Genomic DNA, 22952 nt, shown 5'->3' with positions numbered 1-22952 from the left:
TGAACGAACTTTGGGCTAAATACCGCCTGATCACAACATGTTTATACGTCTCTGTTATTCACTGTAATACCGTGCAAAAGGCATGAAATATGGTCAAACATCTAAAATATAATATAGTGATCATGGGGTCAAATTGATCACAATTAGCAGATGATTATTATACATTTCCTTTATTTCTCAAGCAGATTACCATCTAACTGACATTTGTATATTTATTACATGAATATGAAGTAATTTGCTGAATTTTATTGAACATTTTCAAAATACAGTACAGCTGTTTCTTGTTGTTTTAGTAGACGACACACGGTAGCCTGAGGAACACCAGGTTTTGCTGCTGAATCTCGTTTGTCATAAACTTCGAGGAGGCTAAGTTTTTCATTAAGAGAGAAAATTACTTTCTTTTTCCCGTCATGATTTCAATGCCTCAGGTAGCCAGCTGGAAGCAGTGAGCAACCTCCGGGGTCTGAGAAGTGAAGCCAATGCTGAAGTGCCTTAAACTTGCATTGTTTCTTACAGCCAGCAGGGGGCGACTCCTCTGGTTGCAAAAAGAAGAAAATGAGCCTACTTCTCTCTTGATTTATTACCTCAGTAAACATTGTAAACATGAGTTTATGGTCTCAATCGCTAGTTTCAAGTCTTCTTCAAGACAGCATGATGTTCATTTAGTAAATTATGGTCCCATTTAGAGTCAAATAGACCATAAAGCAGGAGATGCTTTAGGGGCGTGGCTACCTTGTGATTGACAGGTCGCTACCGCGGCGTTGTCCGTGTTTTCTTCTTAGAACTTTAACCCTTTCACAGCGTGTTTTCAGTTCATGAAAGTTAATTATAACATTCTAGTTGCCTAAAAAATTTCTTATTTAGCATTGGGTTGTATTTAGCTCCACCCTCTCGTGTCACTTGTGGTTGCAAAAAAACAACATGGTGATGGCCAAAATGCCGAACTCGAGGCTTCAAAATGGCAGTTCAACCAATGGGTCACAGTGACTACGTCCACTTCTTATATGGCTAGAAGCAGACAGGTTAACGCGAGGCAAAGTACATAAAAAAATAATAATAATAGAGTTGCCGTATGTATGAATGTATGAAAAGACCCAAAATAAGCAAATTATTTAAACAGCATTTGTACAGGAATGATTCTATCCCAGGCTTTTTGATCCATATAAGCGGTTTCCACTGTAGTCACTAAAATGTTCTCAGATCACTAGTGCTTTAATTCTTTAAACTTTTAAAAGTAGTGAGCTCTTGTGAGCAGCCTAATCTAACCACACTGTGATAGAGAGATGGTATATGTAGATTATTTTGAAAAAAACTTGAAAAATTGACATTACTAGCAGTTTTAAATGATTGTGGTTAAAAATAAGATCTGAAAACATTTGTGTGGCCGCAACGCTGTGAAGCTTATAGCTACAGCACGTATCAATAAAAACTAGTGACTCTAAACTTGATATTGGGTGAAGTTTCGGTTTGCAGGGTGAGATCTATTCATGTCCACAGGAGGGAGGGTTTGTGGTCCATGCATTACAACCCTCTGGCCCTTGAGCTGCCATCTTTGGGGCCGAAACCATTACTTTTCAAAAGGAGCTGTGGGGATTTTCGTTTGATGTGGTCCGAGGGTATTGTATGGTGCATGCGGGAGAATGTTGAGGGCAAGGTGGAGTGTGTATGCGTGTGAGCGTGTGTGTGCGCGCTGCCGTGCGTGTGACATGGCGGGGGTACATCAGTCAAAGGGCTGCCGGGCCCAGACGTTTGGCTGCCCCTGACAGTGCACTCCAGGAGGGGCTGGTCTGGTGAAGGGCCCACTCCCGAGTCCTCCATTCCCCAGGACAAAAGCCAGGGCCCGGTTGATAGATGTGAATTCAGTGGCTTTTGTGCCCAAAGCCCAGAGACATGCCGAGTGAGAAATCTGACCTTTGCCGAGAGTCAGATTGTGTTTTTGAACCCCTCTTGCTGTCTCTGGCAGTTCGGGGCAAAGAGTGAGTGAGCGAATGGGAGGAGATGGAGTGGGTGTGAGTCAGCGTGGGGTGGAGGTCTATCCTATAACTGGTGGAGCGTACAGGTGGGGGGGATTCAGGGATAGGCGCAAATATTTTTATGCACTGGGCCCAACGGGCCACTAAGCCACTACATTTGGTGGCCAAAGTACATTTTTGGTGGCCCAATTATGTAAAAACAATTCAGAAAAGGCAATTTAACACAACTTAACACAGCCTTCCTTCACAGAATGAATATTTTTTATTATTCATTTAAATTGAAAATTCAAGTTTTTTGTTTTCTTACATGCTATTTAGTGTGTTAAAACAGTATGTGAGATATTTTAGTATGTACGAAACCTTAGTATGAAACCAATAGTACGCGAATTGCATACTATTTCCGGTGAAATATGACAGTATGCAACGCTGGACAATACAACTAGCATAAATATCCCACAATGCAATACGGTAGTGATGACAACGTTCAAAACAGACGTTGACGGACAGCTCTGTAACGTCAATAACATTTCAATTTAACTCTAAGTATAAGATTTTAACTTTGCTAGGTGTAATATATTTTTTAAATAAATTAATCATTTTCGTCACATGAGGTCGGCACGGGTTACCATGGTTACACGTCTCCAACCAGCAAGGAGGCTCTCAGGAAGTGACGACGTAAATTACTGTTCAGTGCATCCGAAAACATACACACTACTGTTTATTCACACAAAAGTATGTAGAATGATAGTACACCTGTTGGGTATGTAGCGCATAGTATGCGATTTTGGACAAAGCCACATATTTTTTCACATAAAAACACACAATTCGAATGACAAAGAAATAAATGATTGTAGTTTTATTTACATATTTGCTTTGAAAAACAATCTCGGCATTAGTAGCTGTAAATATGTATTATAAGCTGGTTAGAGCTAGTGTTAGGAAGTAATAATAATATTTTATACTGCTGTGAAAACATCTCCTTCAAACTGTATTTATTCAAGTTTCTCGACAAAAAACTACATTTTACACGATTACATTTGAACACATCATGATAACGTTATAATTTACCTTTGCTCAATAAGCGTTTTTACTGAGTAGAGCCTGAACACATCACTCAATTTAACCTCTGTTAACGTTAGCGGTTAGCTTCGTTGTTTAGCCAAGCAGGACTGTACTGCTGCTAATGGCGACTAGAACGCATAAATACCAATCTCCCGATCGCATCCCTAAAGATAACTCCTCTTTTCAACTTCACGAATCGGCCGTTCCTCCCCCCATTGCGGCACTTTCAAAGCGAGCAACGGGAATAGATAAAAACAGGGTGTCTGACAAAAGTTCAGTCGTGCTATGCAGCGCTGCGTCGCGCCATCGCGCCGTCGCTCACAGCCAGTTAGTACACTCCAATAGAAAACACGCTCGCGTCACATTCAGTATATAGTCTATGGTTAGGACGCGGACACCGTAATCTCTTTGAGACACGCAGTCTCATTCCCAAGAGAGACCTGATAACACTTGGTGGCCTACAGCGGATATTTGGTGGCCTCAGAGTAACTTTTTGGGCCATCAGGCGATAGTTAACGTGGAACCCTGGGATTACAGAGGAGGAGCGGCGTGAAGTACTTCTACCGCATCCAACTTCGAACACAACAAATTAAAATAGTTTGGTGTTTTTCAGCAGACGGCGGATCAAGTCTATTCTCCATATTCACTGTGATGTTGTTGTCAAATTGGCAGGAAATTGAATGTGTAAAAGCTTAATTCTGAAGCAGGGTCTTTTAAAGTGGGATTCAGCAAGAGTTCACCGTCGTGTTATCCGAGGTTGTCTCTGATGTGGGATATTATTCCCTCTCACGTCTGTTTATATTGCATTATATATTTATTTTTAAGCAGAGAAGGAGCTGAATATTAAACTTACACACAAATACAGCCGGAACAATGATGACGGCAATACACCACTTCTTGATGATCATCATTTGCATTACTCATGACAATGATTCTTCAGAATCTCATTTGATTTTCATAATTGCCATATATACAGCTACATACATACACTTTGAAAATCACATTGCAAAATCTCATTATAGGTACACACTTGAAAGCAATTAACATGGAGTTTGTATGAGGTATAAGGTGTATTTGTATGTCAACGTGCTGCAGTGCCTTTCTTATATTCACGTACTGTTTATGATATTACATGAATTATGATACAGCATGTTGCTCGGCGGCGGCGGTGTGCTGAGAGCAGAGATTTTGTAGATAGAATAGGCCTATGTTTTTGAGTCATACATTTTTCTTGACACTGCTTTCATCCCCCGGCCGTAATCATCATATCTCCCCCACTGCTCTCCCGGATGCAGACATCCATAATGCAATCTTCCTAATTTTGATCCCTCGCAATCTGGTTTTTAAAAGGGAGGGGGAAAAAAGGGACATATTTCTGAAGGCTTGCTCCGTAATCATTTTAGACAGATAGCCTTTCCCATCGCAGATGAGCAAATATTTGTAAACCAGCTATCTAATGGAAAATTAGAGTGAAATTAGAGTGAAATTCATGACAGTGAAATCTGATTATCTGTAATTCTATTATGCCATCTTAGCCCACACAGCATATTTTTGTAGAGTTTTTTTCCATAAATACCTATGCCAGGGGTCCTGCTAATCAAATAAAATTGAAATTCATCTTCCCATTAAATTCAATTAGCCGCAATTTCTAAAGCCTAACAAAGATTTTAATTACTAAATTATAAAATTCTCCCTAGCCAAATTGGGGAGAGAAAAAGCGCCATAGCCTGCATCTGAAAAACAAACCCATGAAAGGAAATTGTTGATCAAAAAAGATATCCAGGGGAAAATAACATTAGGAAGAGCACTGGGGCCTTTATTCAGCGAGTCTGGGTGGGGAGTGACGTGTGCCAAGCGCTAGGCTCCTGGGCCGGAGGAAATGAACTTAGCCGAGGTTCTCTCTGTCTCTAAATGTCTGCCCTCAGAGTTATTATGCTGTAATTGACTAATTGACACCTTAATTTCATTTATGGGGCTCCTGTGTTCATAAAGCAACCTCTGGGTGGGGCAGTGGTCTTGAGCGGAAGCGAAGGAAGTCAACGTCCAGGACACCAGGTAGGGCCTTAGGCCCTCGGTCCTGCGCTCGGCAGATGACGATTATGCATTTGATAATGAAATGGTCAGGAAGAACATACTGACTTAGCAGAGGCTTAAGGAGCATCTTACTCATATGTTTAAATCCCCTCTGATGCATGCTGATGGGGAATAATCATGCAAGTCCAGTCCCGCAATCTGTCACTGCAGACACGAATGACCTCCCTCAGGGTCACAGGAGTTTATTTACGGGAAGTGAGGTTTTTAAAACTATCAAATGGGGATTCCAGTAATGTTTTTGGGCTTCTTCAACTTCACAGGTGAGACTGTGGTTGATTTGTTGTGTTTCACGAGATGCGAGAGTAACTGAAAGCAGGAATTGTAACGTTTAGCGGCGCTGCTAACAGGACAGCTCTGGGGTCTCAGGTCAGCCACCAGGGCCATTTCCCAGCCACCCCCTGCTCCTCACCAGTGGGCCACTAAAATAACAGCTCAGCACCCTCCGCAGACTACAAAGCTCCATCTGAAAAGGCACCTGCTGCTGTTATTCACTTTAGCCCCTTTGGCTGCTCGCTCTGTCTGTTTAAAGGACACGTAGGAGAGAAAGACTGACTGGGAAATGATGAATTATTTAAGTATGATGTCTAATTGTTTCAAGGCAGACATGTTGTTTCTGGAAGGTAAAGGCTTGGGGGTGTGTGTGGGGGGGGGGATCTTTGTGAAGAGGTCTGTCTGCCGTCTCATGCCGGCGGTCTCGTACTTGAAGTGGCTGGGTAAATATGACCAAACTGAAACTTTAATCTGCTTTTTCCACACCCAAGCTGGCTGGGTATTAAAGATAATCTTTTCTGTGTGTCATATGGTGGGAGATATAGATGGAGCTAATTTTTTTAGAGACAAATCTGATATTTGTCAACCGGTTGAAAAAAAACAAAAAAAACTGGGGATTTTCTCCTAATCCTCCCTCGGATGTGAAGGCGCGTTAACAGCAAAATGCAGATGGTGTTCTGTGCACGGAGAGTACCCAGCACCCAGCGCGGTGCATACGGAAAGGCGCAGCTAGCCTCGCTAGGGCTCAACACAACCTGCAGATAGCGAACCCCCCCCCCTACATTCAATTAACAAGTCAGAAGTTTATTCCAAAGCGCAAACTTTGCAAAATACATTTCTTGGTTGTTTTTCTCTTTACTTTTTGTTTCCTTGCTGACATAACATCCTTACTTCTAGGCTGTGTTCATCAAATATTCAGTTGCAACTCAATTCCAATAAGGAAAAGAAAACAAATTATAAATAAAATGGAGAGGCATAAATCTTTCAGGATCCTAATTCTAACTTTCCCTCCGAGTGTTTCTGTCTTTATTTTGTCACATTAAGCAGTTTTGCTTTCCGTTCCCACTGCTAGGCGTGGCTGATTTTACACTGGTGGAAAGAGCCCTTTATTCTTCTGCTCCCTTGTTTTGGAACACTGTGCATTTTGTGGTGTCACTGCTTTTATGCACAATTATCACTTGTGTAACTTCTGGTTTTGTGTTTATGAGAGAGAGAGTGAGAGACAGAACAATAAAAACTTATGTGATGTTCTTTTTTTGGTTGCAGTGGGATTGTTGTAAGCCTGCCCTTCACCCCCGTCAAGTATAACTACTGTACGACTGCGGCCGATGCAAAGCTGCTTTATCTTATACAGCATTTTCTCCGGTCATTTTAGCACCAGAATGCAACATGGCACAGCACTTTGGACACATTCCTGAACTGCTTTGTGGCTCCGCATTACATTTGACATTGCATTGATAGTCATCGTGTGGCCTTTCACAGACATCAGGTCAAATATATTTAGTACCATCGACGTCCCGGCTTCAAAAAGAATAAACAACTCAGAAAACCTACCTGAGAGGACCATATGGTGCACGCAGCAGACCTTATTATTATTGTGCATGGGCTTAAGGGGTGTGTACTTCTAAAGCAATTATTGAATATATAGCTACTAAGGTTGACAGTATGGGACAGAGCAGATTAATGTCAAGACGTGAGGGAAGACGCTGACAGCATAAAACCCACAATGGGTGCAGAGGGACAAACCAGAAGACCTGCAAACTCCAGATAAACTGAACTTATTTGCCTTCACTCCCACAGTATCTCACATGAATGTTAGGAACAAAGGCTGTTTCTAGGGGTTCAAAATGTACCTTAAAGGGAGATTTGTCAAGTATTTTATCCTCTTATCAACATGGGAGTGGACAAATATGCTGTTTTATGCAAATGTATGTATATATTTATTATTGGAAATCAATTAACAACACAAAACAATGACAGATATTGTCCAGAAACCCTCACAGGTACTGCATTTAGCATAAAAGATATGCTCAAATCATAACATGGCAAACTACAGCCCAACAAGCAACAACAGCTGTCAGTGTGTCAGTGTGCTGACTTGACTATGACTTGTTCCTAAACTGCATGTGATTATCATAAAGTGGGCATGTCTGTAAAGGGGAGACTCGTGGGTACCCATAGAACTCATTTACATTCACATATCTTGAGATCAGAGGTCAAGGGGACCCCTTTGAAAATGGCCATGACAGTTTTTCCTCGCCAAAATGTAGCTCAAATTTTGAACATTATTTTAGCCTCCTTATCAACAAGCTAGCATGACATGGTTGGTACCGATGGATTCCTTACATGTTTTAGTTTCATGTGATACCAGTATCTTCACGCTCTTCACGACCGGGCCCGCCGGAGGGCCGTCTGATTGTTAAGAGGATTAAGGGTGCCAAATTCGATATCCAGAGCATTAATATAGAAGCAAACAACTATTGTTTATTTATAGATATAGAGGAGTAATGTCTACCTGAGCAGAGAATGAAGTCTCTCTCCCTCGGTGAGGGTTATAATCCGAGTTTGTCCTTGCTTTGTTTACATCGCCGGGTTGGCCGCGTATGCTTTTAGTGCATGTTCATGCATGTGAACGTGCCCGAACTGGCTAACTCACAGCCGCCGCTCTGCACTGCTCTCATACAGCGGTTACAGCTGATAACGCCGTCGCAAAAGCGTAGCACTCATCCTCCGGTTAACTCTGTCAGCACTTTCGCCATTGTTTGCACTGTTGCACTGTTGCGCTATTAACTGCGACTTGGCTTGCCGTCTGCCAAGTTGAGAGCCGCTGAGAGGCAATAGAAATGCTCCCATCTCGTATTGACCTTCTTTAATAGTTCATATAATGAAAGATACTTGATGTCTGTATATCGATACAATATTGCCACGCAAAATATCGCAATACTATCGTTTTTTTCCCACCGCCCCTATCTGTATCTGTTACAGGTTCCATAACACGGGGCTAACAAGAAGTCAAACCAGAATTATTTTTATTTACCGGAACACAAAATCTTTCACTCGCAGATCCAAATGAACTCTTAAAGACGACTGCAGTGTCCTTTTCTACATTAAGGTAACAGCAGTAAGGAAGGATCAAAATTGAAACGCAACAGGCGAGGAAGCTATATTAATCTGCAGTGTGTGTATATTTGTTCTGCACAAGCTGACTTCTATTGATTAGCCCCACAATAGAAAAAAAAAGTTGACATTATATGCACTATGAAATTCAGCATTTTTTTTAACCTTCAGCAATGCTTGTCATTCGCTTGTAAAATAAATATATAAATATACACCAGGAGGAAGAGAAGGGGGGAAAAAAAATCACTAAAGCTCTTTTGCTGTAATTGGCTGAATAGCAAGGGCAGCAGAAAATTTACAGGCAGACAACAGTGTGAAGGGGACTCGGTCACAGTGCAAAACTAAGCCCTCAGCACCAGCAAGGGAGTAAGCAAGCCGGAGCGGCGAGCAGGCGTCTAGGTGCCTGTCTGGCATATCTTAACTAGCATGAGGCACTTGTGTCTCCCCAGCTCTGGCGGTAAGCTGCAGATCACAGTCCATTTTCTGGACAAGTTAAGTAAATAACCCAAGCAAGCATGCATGAGGCAGTGACAGGGAAAGAGAAATCCCCCAAAGTCACAGTGGTGACACTCTACTAAATCCAATCAAACTGAGGAGGGAGAGGGAGAGAGACAGAGAGAGAGAGGAGGGAGAGGAGGGGGGGGGGAAGGAGGGAGGAAGATATCCTCTTTGCTGCCGGTGTGTGTCCAACAGCATTGATGCAATAACACCTCATTCAGTGTTTAGCCCTTCTCAAAGGACAGGCAGGGATAACACTTTAAACCCTGTGGCTTTATCTCCTGCAGATTTTCCATAAAATGCCAAGCCAGGGAGCCAGGGCCATGTGACTACCATGTAGGTCAGAGCAGATGGGGGGTAGAAAGTGTGGGAGGTGAAGGGAGAGAGCGACAGAGTGTGGGGGAGGATGGGGAGTTTTCTAATGGAACTGTTGAAAATAGCAAGCAGTAACCAGATTAGATCAATTAAGATTCGGTCTGTATCGGTGGCTGAATAGAGCAAGACCGAGGATTAAAACGTAAAAACAGAGTAAGAGAATACAGAACAGAAGGGAAAAGATGCTGCTTTGTTTAAATGTTAAGTTTTTGTGACTGAGCAAAGTTAAGGTATGTCAATAGAAAGCTGCAGGAATGAGTCCTTGAAAACAGAAATGAGTTAGCATTTTAGCACTTCTGCTTCCGTCGTCTAAAAATACAATGTTTTTTTGGTTAGATGCCTGAAATAAGGTGTGTGGTTAACACAAGCTGAAGAGATTTTTATCCTACGACACTTGTGAATTTTGAAGCTTTTACGTGTCTTAAAAAAGGCGGTTGCTAACAAGTGGCTAAATGAGACTACTAAACGTCATCTCGCCAAATACTAGTCCGCCTTCATTGTTGGTGACGTTGAAGTCATGCAACGGTGGTGTAACTCGTTTATAGCTAGGGCTCTCAATCGATAAAATATTTAATCGCAATTAATCACATCATCGTCCGTAGTTTATCGCAAATGAATCGCACATTTTTTTATCTGTTCAAAATTAACCTTAAAGGGAGATTTGTCAAGTATTTAATACTCTTATCAACATGAGAGTGGACAAATATGCTGCTTTATGCAAATGTATGTATATATTTATTATTGGAAATCAATTAACAACACAAAACAATGACAGATATTGTCCAGAAATCCTCACAGGTACTGCATTTAGCATAAAACACATGCTCAAATCATAACATGGCAAACTGCAGCCCAACAGGCAACAACAGCTGTGTGTCAGTGTGCTGACTTGACTATGACTTGCCCCAAACTGCATGTGATTATCACAAAGTGGGCATGTCTGTAAAGGGGAGACTCGTGGGTACCCATAGAACCCATTTTAATTCACATATCTTGAGGTCAGAGGTCAAAGGACCCCTTTTGCCAATTTTTCCTCGCCAAAATTTAGTGTAAGTTTGGAGCGTTATTTAACCTCCTTCGCGTCAAGCTAATATCATATGATGCCAGTATCTTCACTCTCGCTTTAAAACTGAGCCCGCTACAACCTAAAAATCGCAAGTTGCATTAATGCGTTAAAGAAATTAATGGCGTTAAAACAAATGTGCACGTTATTATCGCATTAACTTTGACAGCCCTATTTAAAGCCTCACGTTAGCTTTTTACTTCTGCCGATTGCATTCACACTTCAAAAATCATAAAAGTGGTGTTCATTTGTGGAGATTATCTTGCTGAATAAAATGTGTAAGTATCATAAACGTTTGTTTGCCACAGAGCTTATTTTCTGCAATGATCCAATGGAAAAGTCTTTTGGGCTTTTCGTGGAGGGAACCAGAGCGATGCTAACTTCCTGGTTAGCCTTCAAAAACATCCCTGCAGCGCTCTTATGTCCAGACAAATATGCAATGCAGTATCTGGAAATTGCTGCCAGATTTGACACATTCTGTATTGAGTATATTTTCCTCAGATCCTTGCATCATGTCAATATTAATTTCATATTTGGGAAGAAGTGCAACCGAAGTGCAACATGGTGCATGCCTTTATGTGTCAGCAAATGTTCAGACATGGGATATTCAAGTGTCAGTTAACTAAAATATAAACCTCAAAAAACTAGGCTGCATGCTCTCAGCATCAAAGACGTAACTGAGACCCATGAGTAAGATATCTCCGCCGTCATGTCTGGTATGGCTACACGCCTCATGGATCCCCCCAACTAACACAGCTATAACACCATGTTTGACAGCATGGTGACGCAGATGTAAACCAAACTGTTAAATTCTTCCAGTCGGCACACATTTTCTGCCGGAGTAACTGAGCAGCTTGAGGCCGTTTTGTGGTTCAGCCATGTATTTTGAGTTTGGAAAAGTCTTAATTAACTCAGAATATGTAGCGACTTTCTCCTCCGCGCGATAGTCAATAATTAGACAGCTTGGTGTGACCAATGAACTGAGATAAATATCTAAAGACTTTACAATTTATTATATGTATGGGTAAAGTCTAGCTCTGTGCAACCAGCCGGTGATAATGGAAATTAACAGTGATCATTGAACAAATGTGTTATGTAACCTCTGCATACCACTCAATCCACCTTTGCAAAACACCTGATTTACAATATGATATGCATTATTTTTGTGGATGTGTGATAACCAGAAAACATCCAACCTGCAGCACCTTTGAGCAGGTAAATCCTGACCTTATAGCTACAGTCCACAAATTCAATGCACTCCACATCTAGCCTCCAGATCTTGGTTTCTATGAAAGCATTTTCTGGTGAACTGGTTGATCATTATCCATGACATTTTCAGAGTACAGAGATATGTCAATATTCTGAAGCTCAATGGGCTTGTATAATTGAACCGAGGGCCCTTAGTTTCCATATGCTGAGGGCACAGGTTCCCAGTGGAATACCAGTGACGCTTGATGGAATACAAAAGATGGACAGGATTAGGCTTTGTGCCGTTGACTGACCTTGACCTATTTGTTGACCCACATCCTCACTCAATCACACGATTCTATTGTGATCAATAAATTCAGGTGAATGTGCCAGAAAATGCGTCCAAATGGTGACTTTACCCTCTCTGAATATCTGCAGTTTTTTATAATAGTGTTGAGCAGCGCTGGCTAGCTTTGTGTAACCTGGCCTCAATCAAACTCAAAGCCACTATCCCTGTGAAAATAGTATTGATCAAAACTAGCATCTACCCATGCATAAGAGCTTGTTTCAATTGATTTTTCCTCTTTGAGCTGAAAAATATGATAGAGTTGATATGAATTACAGGGTGTTTTTTGCTTCAATTCATCAACACAGCCCAGATAATGCTCGCCGTTGCCGGGGAAACATGATAACCGTTTTTTGTCTGTTTTTCAACAATCAATTACTTTAATGCATTTATGCTACTGTTCACAGAGAAACACACGACCATCTGTAGAAGTCAACAAATACTGGAATTAGGTGGTTTTGTAGCAGAAACAGACAGCATACACTGGCTTCTGACTGGGCTGCAGATAATCAAAAACATCTCATTCCATTGCAAATAAACTGCATCTTAGTTTACCACTGCAGAGCAAACAAAGCTAGCATGTTATGTAGGGGCAGGGGAAGAGCAGCATAGTGTCGTGGTATTTTGCGTGGCAATATTGTATCGCTACACGTACATCCAGTATCAATATTTTATTTAACAATTTTAGCAATCTAGCCACTATTCTGTCTTCAGAGGTTGTAACGGACTCACTCTTAAAGCTAGAGTAAAGACACATGGTATCATATCAAACTATAAAACCTAAGGAATCCATTGGTACCAACCATGTCATGTTCTCTTATCAGGAAGAACCCTAAACAATGCTCCAAATTTACAAAAAATTTGGCGAGGAAAAGCTGGCATGACCATTTTCAAAGGGGTCCCTTTGACCTCTGACCTCAAGATATGTGAATGAAAACTCTTGAGATGAACCGAATGAAAACTGTATTTTAAGAGATGAAACAGATGTTCAAAAACTGCATAATTTGCAGTTGAAAAAAGGTAATAAATCGCAATATATCTTCTCCAGGTTTGGTAGAAAAACGGTATGAATTGTAGAGCTGTCAGAGTTAACGCGATAATAACGCATTAACGCAAATTCATTCATTAACGCATTAAGGCAACTTGCGATCTTTAGGTTGTAGCGGGCTCAGTTTTAAAGCTAGAGTGAAGATACTGGTATCATACCAAACTAAAAAAACTAAGAAATCCATTGGTACCAACCATGTCATGTTCGCCTGTTTGGAAGAACGCTAAATAACACTACAAACTTACGTTAAATTTTGGGGAAAAACTGGCATGGCCATTTTCAAAGGGGTCCCCTTGACCTCTGAACTCAAGATATATGAATGAAAACTCTGACATGAACAGAGTGAAAACTGTATTTTATTAGATAATTTGCAGTTGAAAAAAAGGTAATAAATTGCAATACATCTCACGACAATACTCAGCATATCGCAAAATGTTAAAAATTGCAATAAGATCGTATCATGACCTAAGTATCGTGATGTATCCTGGGGCCTCTGGTGATTCCCACCCGTAATATTATGCTAATTTATTTGTGGCTGATGTTGCGTTATGTTCTATGACATAGAATCATGTGTGGTGGCCTTTTCTGATATAATATCAATAAATAGCATACTATAATAAGCTGTATAAAATATATATATATAAATTGCAAAAGTTGCAGCCCACTTGTATCCCTCCAAACTATCCCAGATGTCACATTATGCTCAAAGATTTGCAGTCTTTAATTCCCAAGCTCAAGGCTGATCAGTGTTATTCTAGTGACACTTCCCCTAAAGCCTCCTGACATTAAGCCTTTATAAGACAGTTATGAGTATTACATTGGTCTTGCAACATAAACTACTTTTTTATGCCTTTACCATCATGTTTAAATAAAACAGCTACAGCAACAGATTAAACTCAATAGGCTACCCCCTGCCTTGTTAACAGGCTATTATTGTACTGCTATCCTTGGAGTGTCTTCTGTAGGTTTTAGGCTCGGGGCTTCGATATTATTGATGTAGCGGAGGTGCAGTGTTGGTATATAAAATATGCTGTATTTCACTGCCCCTTCCCAAATCTCCATTCATATCATTCTTGGCCAGTGAGACAGATAATAATAAACCAATATGAGCGGACTTGCGCTAAATAATTCACAGGCAAAGACACTTAAGGAAACAGGAGAAAACAACTTACACTACACACCAACCCCACACCAAAACAGGCAATTGTAAAGCAGGTAAAGAGATTAAAGTACATGGCATGGTAAATGGAGGGCTGACCTTGACACTACAGCATTTCTATCTTGACTCCTCAACTTAAAACTATCTACAGTTAAGACTTGCCGCCACTTTATTCTCACAAACCTCCTGGATAAGTTACAATAATGAGCAGCAACTCAAATGTGCATTGGTTGTTGTTCATGCTGTTACTACTTTGGTCACAACTTGATTGGCATAGTACAGAAGAACAGGGTGTGGTGACTCTGTTTTTTATATTTTGTGGTCAAAAGTTACATAATATCTGCAATACTGTTTTGCAAACAGGTCAAAGTGTTCCCTTTGAAATATCCAGATATTTCATCCATTGGGCCCGTGGAGCAGGCGCAGTAGCGTCCGCTCGGTCACATGGCTCATACTGTTCATACTGAGGAGTTGATTTATCCCAAAAAAAAAATTATCCGCTGAGGTACAGACGTCTCTTTCCCGATGTAAGTCTATGGGAAAAAGTCTTTTTGGGCCCAATGGCATCACGGGACGGACTCGGAAGTTGTAGTACCGCCGTTTGGCCACTTCAAAAATTTTGGATCAACGACCGGCGCTCTTCCTGGGGTGGTTGGACATGATGGGCTAGTTTTCCATGACGAGGAATCTGCAACCCTCCTCTTCAATCTGATGTGTGACCCTCAGCTGGAGCCTCCATTCCAGCACATTGGTATTTGCTTTCTCAGGGAGGCTAAACAGTGTGATACACAATTATTAAAACACACCCTTCAGTTTCATTATTTAAAAAAAAAAAAGGGGAACCACCGCTACGGCAAATCTCATCCCACCCTGTTACCTTGCCCCTGTTGATATCCAAGTCTTTCATAATGTTTAAAAGTAGTAAAAGTTACTCCTTCCGACCAGAAATGTGGGCTTTTCTTTTGGGCATGCATCTCTGCAAACAGTCGGCTAGTTGGTTTGTGTACAACGCACAGAGCTGAGAGGTTGTGTGTCACAAACTGACGTAAAAACCCAGATAGAGACGCATATTGCACTGTATACGAGTCCAAAGAATGCTCCTAAAACCTGAATAATATCAGCTTATCCCACATGTCTTAATAGGAAAATGCTCCATTCGGAATAAGGTCTAATTCAGAATATCCAAATTAGGAATATTATCATATTTGGAAAAATATTGTAACATTAGTGTGCATGTAAACATAGTCATTGAGTAATTACTGTATGTACTAATTTTAAGTGAATCTGGGGTTCTTTAAAATATTTTAATATGCAAAAAAAGACTCAGAAAAACAGAAATATTACAATTTTCTCCAAGAATTTGAGCCGGTAGACATCCAGAAACCGTAACACCGTTTCCCCAACATAGCACACATTACAAGCAGCTCTTCTGACCTCCTTATTAGATGGAGAAAAAAAAAGAAACATACTCCACTTATTGATAAAGTTTCTTAAAGCTCAACAGTCGTCCCCCTTATGCAGGTCTTTGGACTGAAAATAATATGATGCTCCATCTTTCAAAGATGTACTTTTCCTAAAGCATTGTTGATTGCCCTGTGTCCATTACTTGGAAGGATTATGATAATATTCCACATTGTGCTCGGCGTGATGCACAGGAAATTCAATACTCAAAAGGTTAATGCAATCAATTAGGATGACAAAGGAGTAAAGTAAAACCCTCCTGCTCGTGGAAAAAAAAAGAGAGACAGGAGAAGAGAGAGGGGGGAGAAAAGGTATTGAAAGCTTGAATGGATCCACGGAGAGAAAAGAGGCACTTGAAACGACAGAAAAATGGCATTTATTCAACGTGTCTCGTCCGAGGCCAGCTGAATGAAACACACACAAAGTGTGTACACAAAGACAGAAAAATAGCTCTTAGATAGTGAATTGCATGACTCAGCACTCAACCAGTTGTAATTGAACAATAAAGGAGCAATATTTTCTTTTGAAGGTAATCAGATACCTAAGCAAAGGGAAAAAAGCGGCCGGTACTCGAGGCTTCAACATCGATTCATAATGCTCATAATGTTCTATGGACTTTTCCCTCGTTCTGAGTCAAGTTTTGTCTCGGCGCTCCGTTCCCATGTGCATTGTTGCATGGGCTGAATATTAACAGCACGACAATTGTGTATGGGAGAGATATCTTTTGTTATTTAGATAGATGTTACAATGCTATACAACACAAAGGAGTCTCATCATTGCAGATAAATGGATAAACTTGGATGGCGGTATTGAGCTCTACAACCATTGTAATAATCCATATTACCTTTTCAGCCTCAGTCTGTCAAAATGGTGATGTATTAATCACATTTCAGCAATCCTCCGTGGCTAATGATAATGTTATGAGAGTCTGGGTGGCAATATTTCGCTAACGTCTGCAACGCCTATTTTCTGCCGATAAGTTGTGCAAGGAGAAAAGCCTAAAACCTTGTAATCCACTTAGGTAAGGCAGTAGACTTACCTACTTCTGCAAACACACACAACCTCATAAATCTACTGCACCTTCACATTCTCAAAGACTGCCGAGCTCGAAAACACTGCAGCAGATCCGTCATCCCACTTTGTTTGCACCAAATGAAGACATGTTTCACATTTCAAACCATTGCACAAGTCAAAGAATGGTGCATGCACAGGCCCTAACAGATACTCTGTATACATCACTGAGTCACATACACACTTGCAGGAGCAAATGACCTCAAAATACAGGACCTCAGTACAGTCTCTAACTCAATATGATTTATAGCATATCTTCAGTAAGTAAACACGCTGCTTGATTATTGACTTTGGAAACATCATGCATTTAGAAAGAAAATTGTAAATGCATCAATCTGGTGCACTTTGAGAGCTAAATTAAGAGGCTAGATCTAAGAAGAACTTTGTGTTCTTGTAAACAATTTGATCATAAACAAATTGGTTGTATAGATAGTAGGGTTGTCAATGAATTAAAATAGTTAATGACGATTAATCACACATTTGTTATCTGTTCAAAATGTACCTTAAAGGGAGATTTGTCAAGTATTTAATACTCTTATCAACATGAGAGTGGACAAATATGCTGCTTTATGCAAATGTATGTATATATTTATTATTGTAAATCAATTAACACACCAAAAACAATGACAGATATTGTCCAGAAACCCTCACAGGTACTGCATTTAGCATAAAACATATGCTCAAATCATAACATGGCAAACTGCAGCCCAACAGGCAACAACAGCTGTCAGTGTGTCAGTGTGCTGACTTGACTATGACTTGCCCCCAAACTGCATGTGATTATCATAAAGTGGGCATGTCTGTAAAGGGGAAACTCGTGGGTACCCATAGAACCCATTCACATTCACATATCTGGAGGTCAGAGGTCAAGGGACCCCTTTGAGAATGGTCATGCCAGTTTTTCCTTGCCAAAATTTAGCGCAAGTTTGGAGCGTTATTTAGCCTCCTTCGCGACAAGCTAGCATGACATTGTTAGTACCGATGGATTCCTTAGGTTTTCTAGTTTCATATGATGCCAATACCTTCACTAGCTTGAAGACTGAGCCCGCTACAACCTTAAAATCGCAAGTTGTATTAATGCGTTAAAGATATAAGTGCGTTAAAGATATAAGTGCGTTAAAACTTGCGTTAACGTGTTAACTTTGACGGGTCGGGTGGGTTTGCCGACATCCCGATTGACAGTCGAGCAAGAAGAGAGAGAAAAGCGAGCACTAAGCGGCAAGTTGCGGGCGAGGGGTGCTGTAAAGCGCCACCTTCACCCCGGGCCTTTCCAAGCCACCTTAGAGCCGGTCGCGGCGCACCACTACGGAGGTAATGCGCCAGGGCTAGCCAGCGCCAAGGAGAGTTCCTACGGGGGAATCCTCCCACACGGCCGCTGCCGAGCAGCCGCCCCTGACCCGGCGAGCGAGGCGAAAGCGCACCGCTGTAAAAGAAAGGGCCGCGTTGGATTTCTAACACAAGACGATAGCGTCATTGCGAACCGGAATGCCGCACAATAATTGTCTGGTGTTGACTATCTTGTTTTCATAATCGTCGGAAGCCAAAATCGTAATTGTAATGCAATTCTGTTAATTACGCAACCCGAGCGAGTAAGTTATTTGAAATGTTGTTCCTGTGTGGAGTGATATAAACGAGGGAAAAAAGCTGCATTTTAAGGATTAGACTTAAAACATTGATTTTCTGTCAGGCACTTTGAACTACAGCCTCTTTATTCTACATTTCCCAACTTCCATTCAGCTCTACGATGGACAAATAAAGAGGTACGAGGACAACAAGCACAAAAGCCAGGGTTAGGCGGTAACCAGGGCTTTATGTTTCGACCATAAGAATTCCACTTTTCTTCTGCTGTAATTTGACCTACATCACATTTTTCTGTTTGGGCATTTCTCGGGTCCGGCAGCCACGTCACAGAAACAATGGGCCAAAATGGGCTTTGAAGTCGGGCCTGAATGAAACCGGCGGGGCTGACACATGAAATGCCCTCACAGCTGGGCTGCCCCCAGTCAAAAGAAAAACAAATACTTTGAATGAGAGGGGGACACGCCGCTCCTGTCTGAGCTTCCTAAGGCCCTGAGCCGCCACCGGGAGGTGGGCTTTCACGATATGCCCGTAATGATGGATGGATTGGGAGGAAAGTCTATTCACATGGAGATGTTACATCATAAATATTTACACAGGGCTGCCGTTTCCATGTAGCCTTTGCTTGTTTTGACACACTGGAAAAAATTTAAAAGGACAAAAAAAGTGTAGGGAAGAGAAAAGTCGCGGAAAATGAGAAGGTGGCTTTTTGGTTATTATACTTTACCGGGTGATACAATAACACTAAATTGAGTTTCATTGCTCTTTTTTTCCCTCCTCAGTGAGACAAATTATCTTTCCTGTGGGCTTTATTTACCTTTGACTGAATGAACTGCTGTTTATTAGAGACGCATCGCCCTCCTACACACAAACCTTGAAAAGCCGACAAAACACTAAAGTGAGTCTGAATTTCAATTATAAATCAAACCTGTTTCCTTGTTTTCCACGAAGAACTACAACCTTAAACAGAATCTCTTAACTACAAAACACACATTATACACTAATTTAAAGCAAAGCATCACAAATCTAGCCTGATCTCTCTCACAGAGAGACCAAAGGGAGGTAAAAGGGAGACACCATTGTTGTTGGTAAGCAGCCCCTACAAATTTCTGCTCAGTGAGCTCAATTAAAAGCCTTGAAGTCCCCCGAGATCGTCCCTGGAACCAATGAAAACAAATTTGGCAGTTTAATTTTCTTCCCACTGTCTAAGAGAGGGACTCCGCTGTGGGAGCGCTCTCTCACCGAAGTCTGTGGGAGCCAAAAGGAGAAGGGGAGAAGGGGGGGGGGGGGATGTCATGCCAGCCCGGTGTTAGAGCCAGTTGGCCTTTATGATGAGTTGCATTAACATATATCAAAAGCCAATTAAACTAACCGTACTCTGTTATGTTGTTGTTATGTGGTTAAACAAGGGGAGTTAGTATATCTGCACTACAGTTGACTCACTTAACTTTGCCTCCAAAGCAACCTGTCTAAAGATGTGTACGCCGGACGTACAAGGGTGAAACGTGGCCGATGCATCCTCCTGTTGCATCTACGTGGAAATCCGCGGATAGTGTCATCATCGTGTTGTACACCGGGCATGTATCTGGAGCCCTGATTGATGCAAGGAGTGTGTCTGTGTCTGCCGTGTGAGTGACACCACCAGAAACAAAGGAGTGTGGTGTAGCCCTCCGCCTCAATTCACGGCCACGCCACCCCCCGGTGACAGTGAGGGTCTCTGGCTTGACATGAGACAGCCCACGGTGTCACTTCTGAATGTTTAGATCCCTCTTGACTAGGAGGCCAGGGGCAAGGGCTGTTGTATGCATCCTCATGACAGACTCCCACATCAGCATTGTGCTCATACCAGCTAACATCATTAGCACAGAAGGTTTCATCTCAGGGAGAGAGAGAGATAGAGAGAGAGAGAGAGAGGGGGAAAAAAAAGCAACCCAGTTTCTTCAAGTCACAAGTCATTAGCGTCCTCTCGAGAGTCAAATTGTACAGAGGCCGATTTTTTTTTTTATCAGCAACAAAAGGTTTTATACTCTTGTTAATTTGGTGGATGTCATCTGTACTTAGATGTCTGTGTCTAATGTCTGTTACAGTAATAAATGCCATATAGTGGAAAAATTATATTATTTTGTCAAGATGACAATGTGGGATGTTGCCGCAACGACATCCAGACATAAAGCAGGCATAAAAGAAGATCAAGTTATAATTAACAGAACGGCGTAACAAGATAGATAACGAATAGAATATGGCACACATGCTCTGCTGGCACATTTATAAGAAACTATGCTGTTAAAATACACATATTACTGCCAGTGAAAAGCTTATATCATTTCAATTTCTAGCTGATTCTTTTTACAGTTCTGTGTTCATTGTAGGGCTGGGACGATTCACCTATCTCCTGATTCGATACTATCACGATACTTGGGTGCCGATTCAATATGTATTACAATTTTTGTTAACTTGTTTTTACCACTAAACCATGGGAAAAAGTTGAATCATACACTTCTGGGGACTTTTATTTTGGGAAAATATCTAAATTAATACAGTAAGAATGTTTGATTTTCAGCATGTATGTAGTCAGAGATGTCCTGAAGTCAAATATATCAGTCATTGTCAGGAAGTATTTTTTCCAGCAACCCAAAAATCAAAGAATAAAGACATTTCCCTCACAAATTAGTGCAATTGTTTCTATTTAATTTATAAGGGACATGTAATGTTTTATACTTCTGGTGAATATAATCCAATCAATCTTATTTCCATATATGTATTTTTATATATACAGTTCCCTTTGTTAACATCTTATTTTGAAAACTGGACGTATGCCGGCGCTAGCTCTCCCGTCAGCTCCGTTCTCTTTATCAATCCGTGGTCAGCTCCATCGGGGCCGTTTGACTGTATTTAACATAAATGTCAGTATATGGGTGCTCTACAGTTGTAGCGTCGGCCGGCTTGACCGCACGTTACCGCAATACGATAACGTTTTGTGTCTATGACAGAGTTAGCATGCAGCTTTAGTCATGATGTCTAGCTCTGCTTTTCCTGTCAATGTGTGAAACCCAAAGTGTTTCCATACTTTACTGGATGTGTAGTGTTTACCACGTTGGATTTAACATGCGAGGGTGCAGCTCGTATCCACGCGGACCCTCCGCCGTTTTCTACTTTCTAGTTTCGGCTCGCTGCAGCCGGCTGGTTTGTTTTGGTTGACGGATACGGAATGGATATGATGACACGTTACTCAGACTACCACAATAAAAGCGGTAACTTCCTTCTACCTCCCAATAGACTCACATGAAGCAAAGATATCGATTCTGGCATTAAAAATTTCAAAAAAATCGCGATACATAGGTGAATCGATTCTTCCCACTCCTAGTTCATTGACATTTCTTTGTATTTTAAGTACTACAAAGCACTGCTCAACAGCTGTTCATGCCAGGAAGCTGATAAAATGACAGATCATATATGTCAAAAGCACCTTATTGCTCTTGTAGTTTGGAGTTGCTGCAGCCTGGGTTTGTAATACAGTGTTAGGGGTGCATTTTACACTGTATAGATCCCTCATACTGAGAGAGAGACAGACAGAGAGAGAGAGAGAAGCCCTCTTTGGAAAACAGATACATCAGTGTGCCTGTATAGTGTACGACATTGCTGTGAGTTAATCAGTTGGAAAATAAAACGGTGGGATTCTAATAAGTCATTTGTCAATTTTTACAACCCCCAGACACATTGATCCATGGGGATTAATGAAGATGCCTGATATTGTTGTAGATATGAACAGGGGAGATGGTGGGGACAGTAATCAGTCATGTTGGGGATTTGTCCTACCTCGTTTTCTCTTCCTGGGGAGTCACTCCATACGGGGGCTCACTTCATCTGGAGAAGGAGAGCAAAGGAGAAACATTAAAAACCCAGACACTGATTATTCCGATGTAGACACGCATGCACATACATGTTCTGGAGAAATCCATACATTTACCCAACTCATCTAATCCACAGAGGTTGACATAATAACAGCAAGCCTCCAGATGAAGCAAAAGGAAAATGTGTACTTTTGTTGACTCCTGTCCTTTAGATTTACAGTCTAAAGGTCCACAGATTAGGGATGCCACAATACCAGAAATGTAGTAGTCAATACCAATACCAGTGGAAGTCCACGATTCCCAATTTGATACCACGGTAGAGCTGCACAATTAATTGAATATTAATCGCAATCACGGTTTTGGCTTCCCACAATCAAATGAACACGATTGCCTGCGATATTGACGTTTAAAAAATACGCGTTCTGCTCTTAGAAAATTCTGCTGCATAAATCAAATGCTTCCTAAACTAACAGCCAGCCGTCAGCCACCAATCGAGATGTTTTGGCTTCACTTTTGGGGATAGATATTATCTGTACAACCAATGTGTTTATGATTAAATTGAGAGCATAACATTGTTCATTTAGCCTCTTAATGTTGCTAATTTTGCTCTCAAAGCGCACCAGATTAATGCATTTAACTTTAAAATGTAGCTAGCAAAAGGGTAGTGTGAATATTCCTCTAAGTGAAAACAGCACTCTGTTTATTTTAATGTGAAAGTGCAGTAATGAAAATGTTGTCGCTATAATCAAGGAATAATCGTGATCTTAATATTGATCAAAATAATCGTGATGATCATTT

The 22952-nt window shown here is 41.1% G+C and overlaps 1 protein-coding gene across 3 annotated transcripts in view; it reads right to left on the bottom strand.

Annotated features, from left to right (window-relative positions):
* casz1 (castor zinc finger 1) overlaps nucleotides 1-22952 on the bottom strand; it is a 225604-nt gene that overhangs the window by 94950 nt on the left and 107702 nt on the right. For all 3 annotated transcript variants that reach the window (XM_074645113.1, XM_074645114.1, XM_074645115.1), the window contains one exon: nucleotides 22120-22167. The gene's annotated coding sequence lies outside the window, so the exon portion shown is untranslated. The remainder of the gene's footprint in view (nucleotides 1-22119; nucleotides 22168-22952) is intronic.

The sequence above is a fragment of the Sebastes fasciatus genome, chromosome 8 (assembly GCF_043250625.1).
Source record: "Sebastes fasciatus isolate fSebFas1 chromosome 8, fSebFas1.pri, whole genome shotgun sequence".
NCBI lineage: Eukaryota > Metazoa > Chordata > Actinopteri > Perciformes > Sebastidae > Sebastes > Sebastes fasciatus.
The sequence above is the reverse complement of the archived record's forward strand: the minus strand, read 5'-3'. Positions and strand labels throughout refer to the sequence as shown.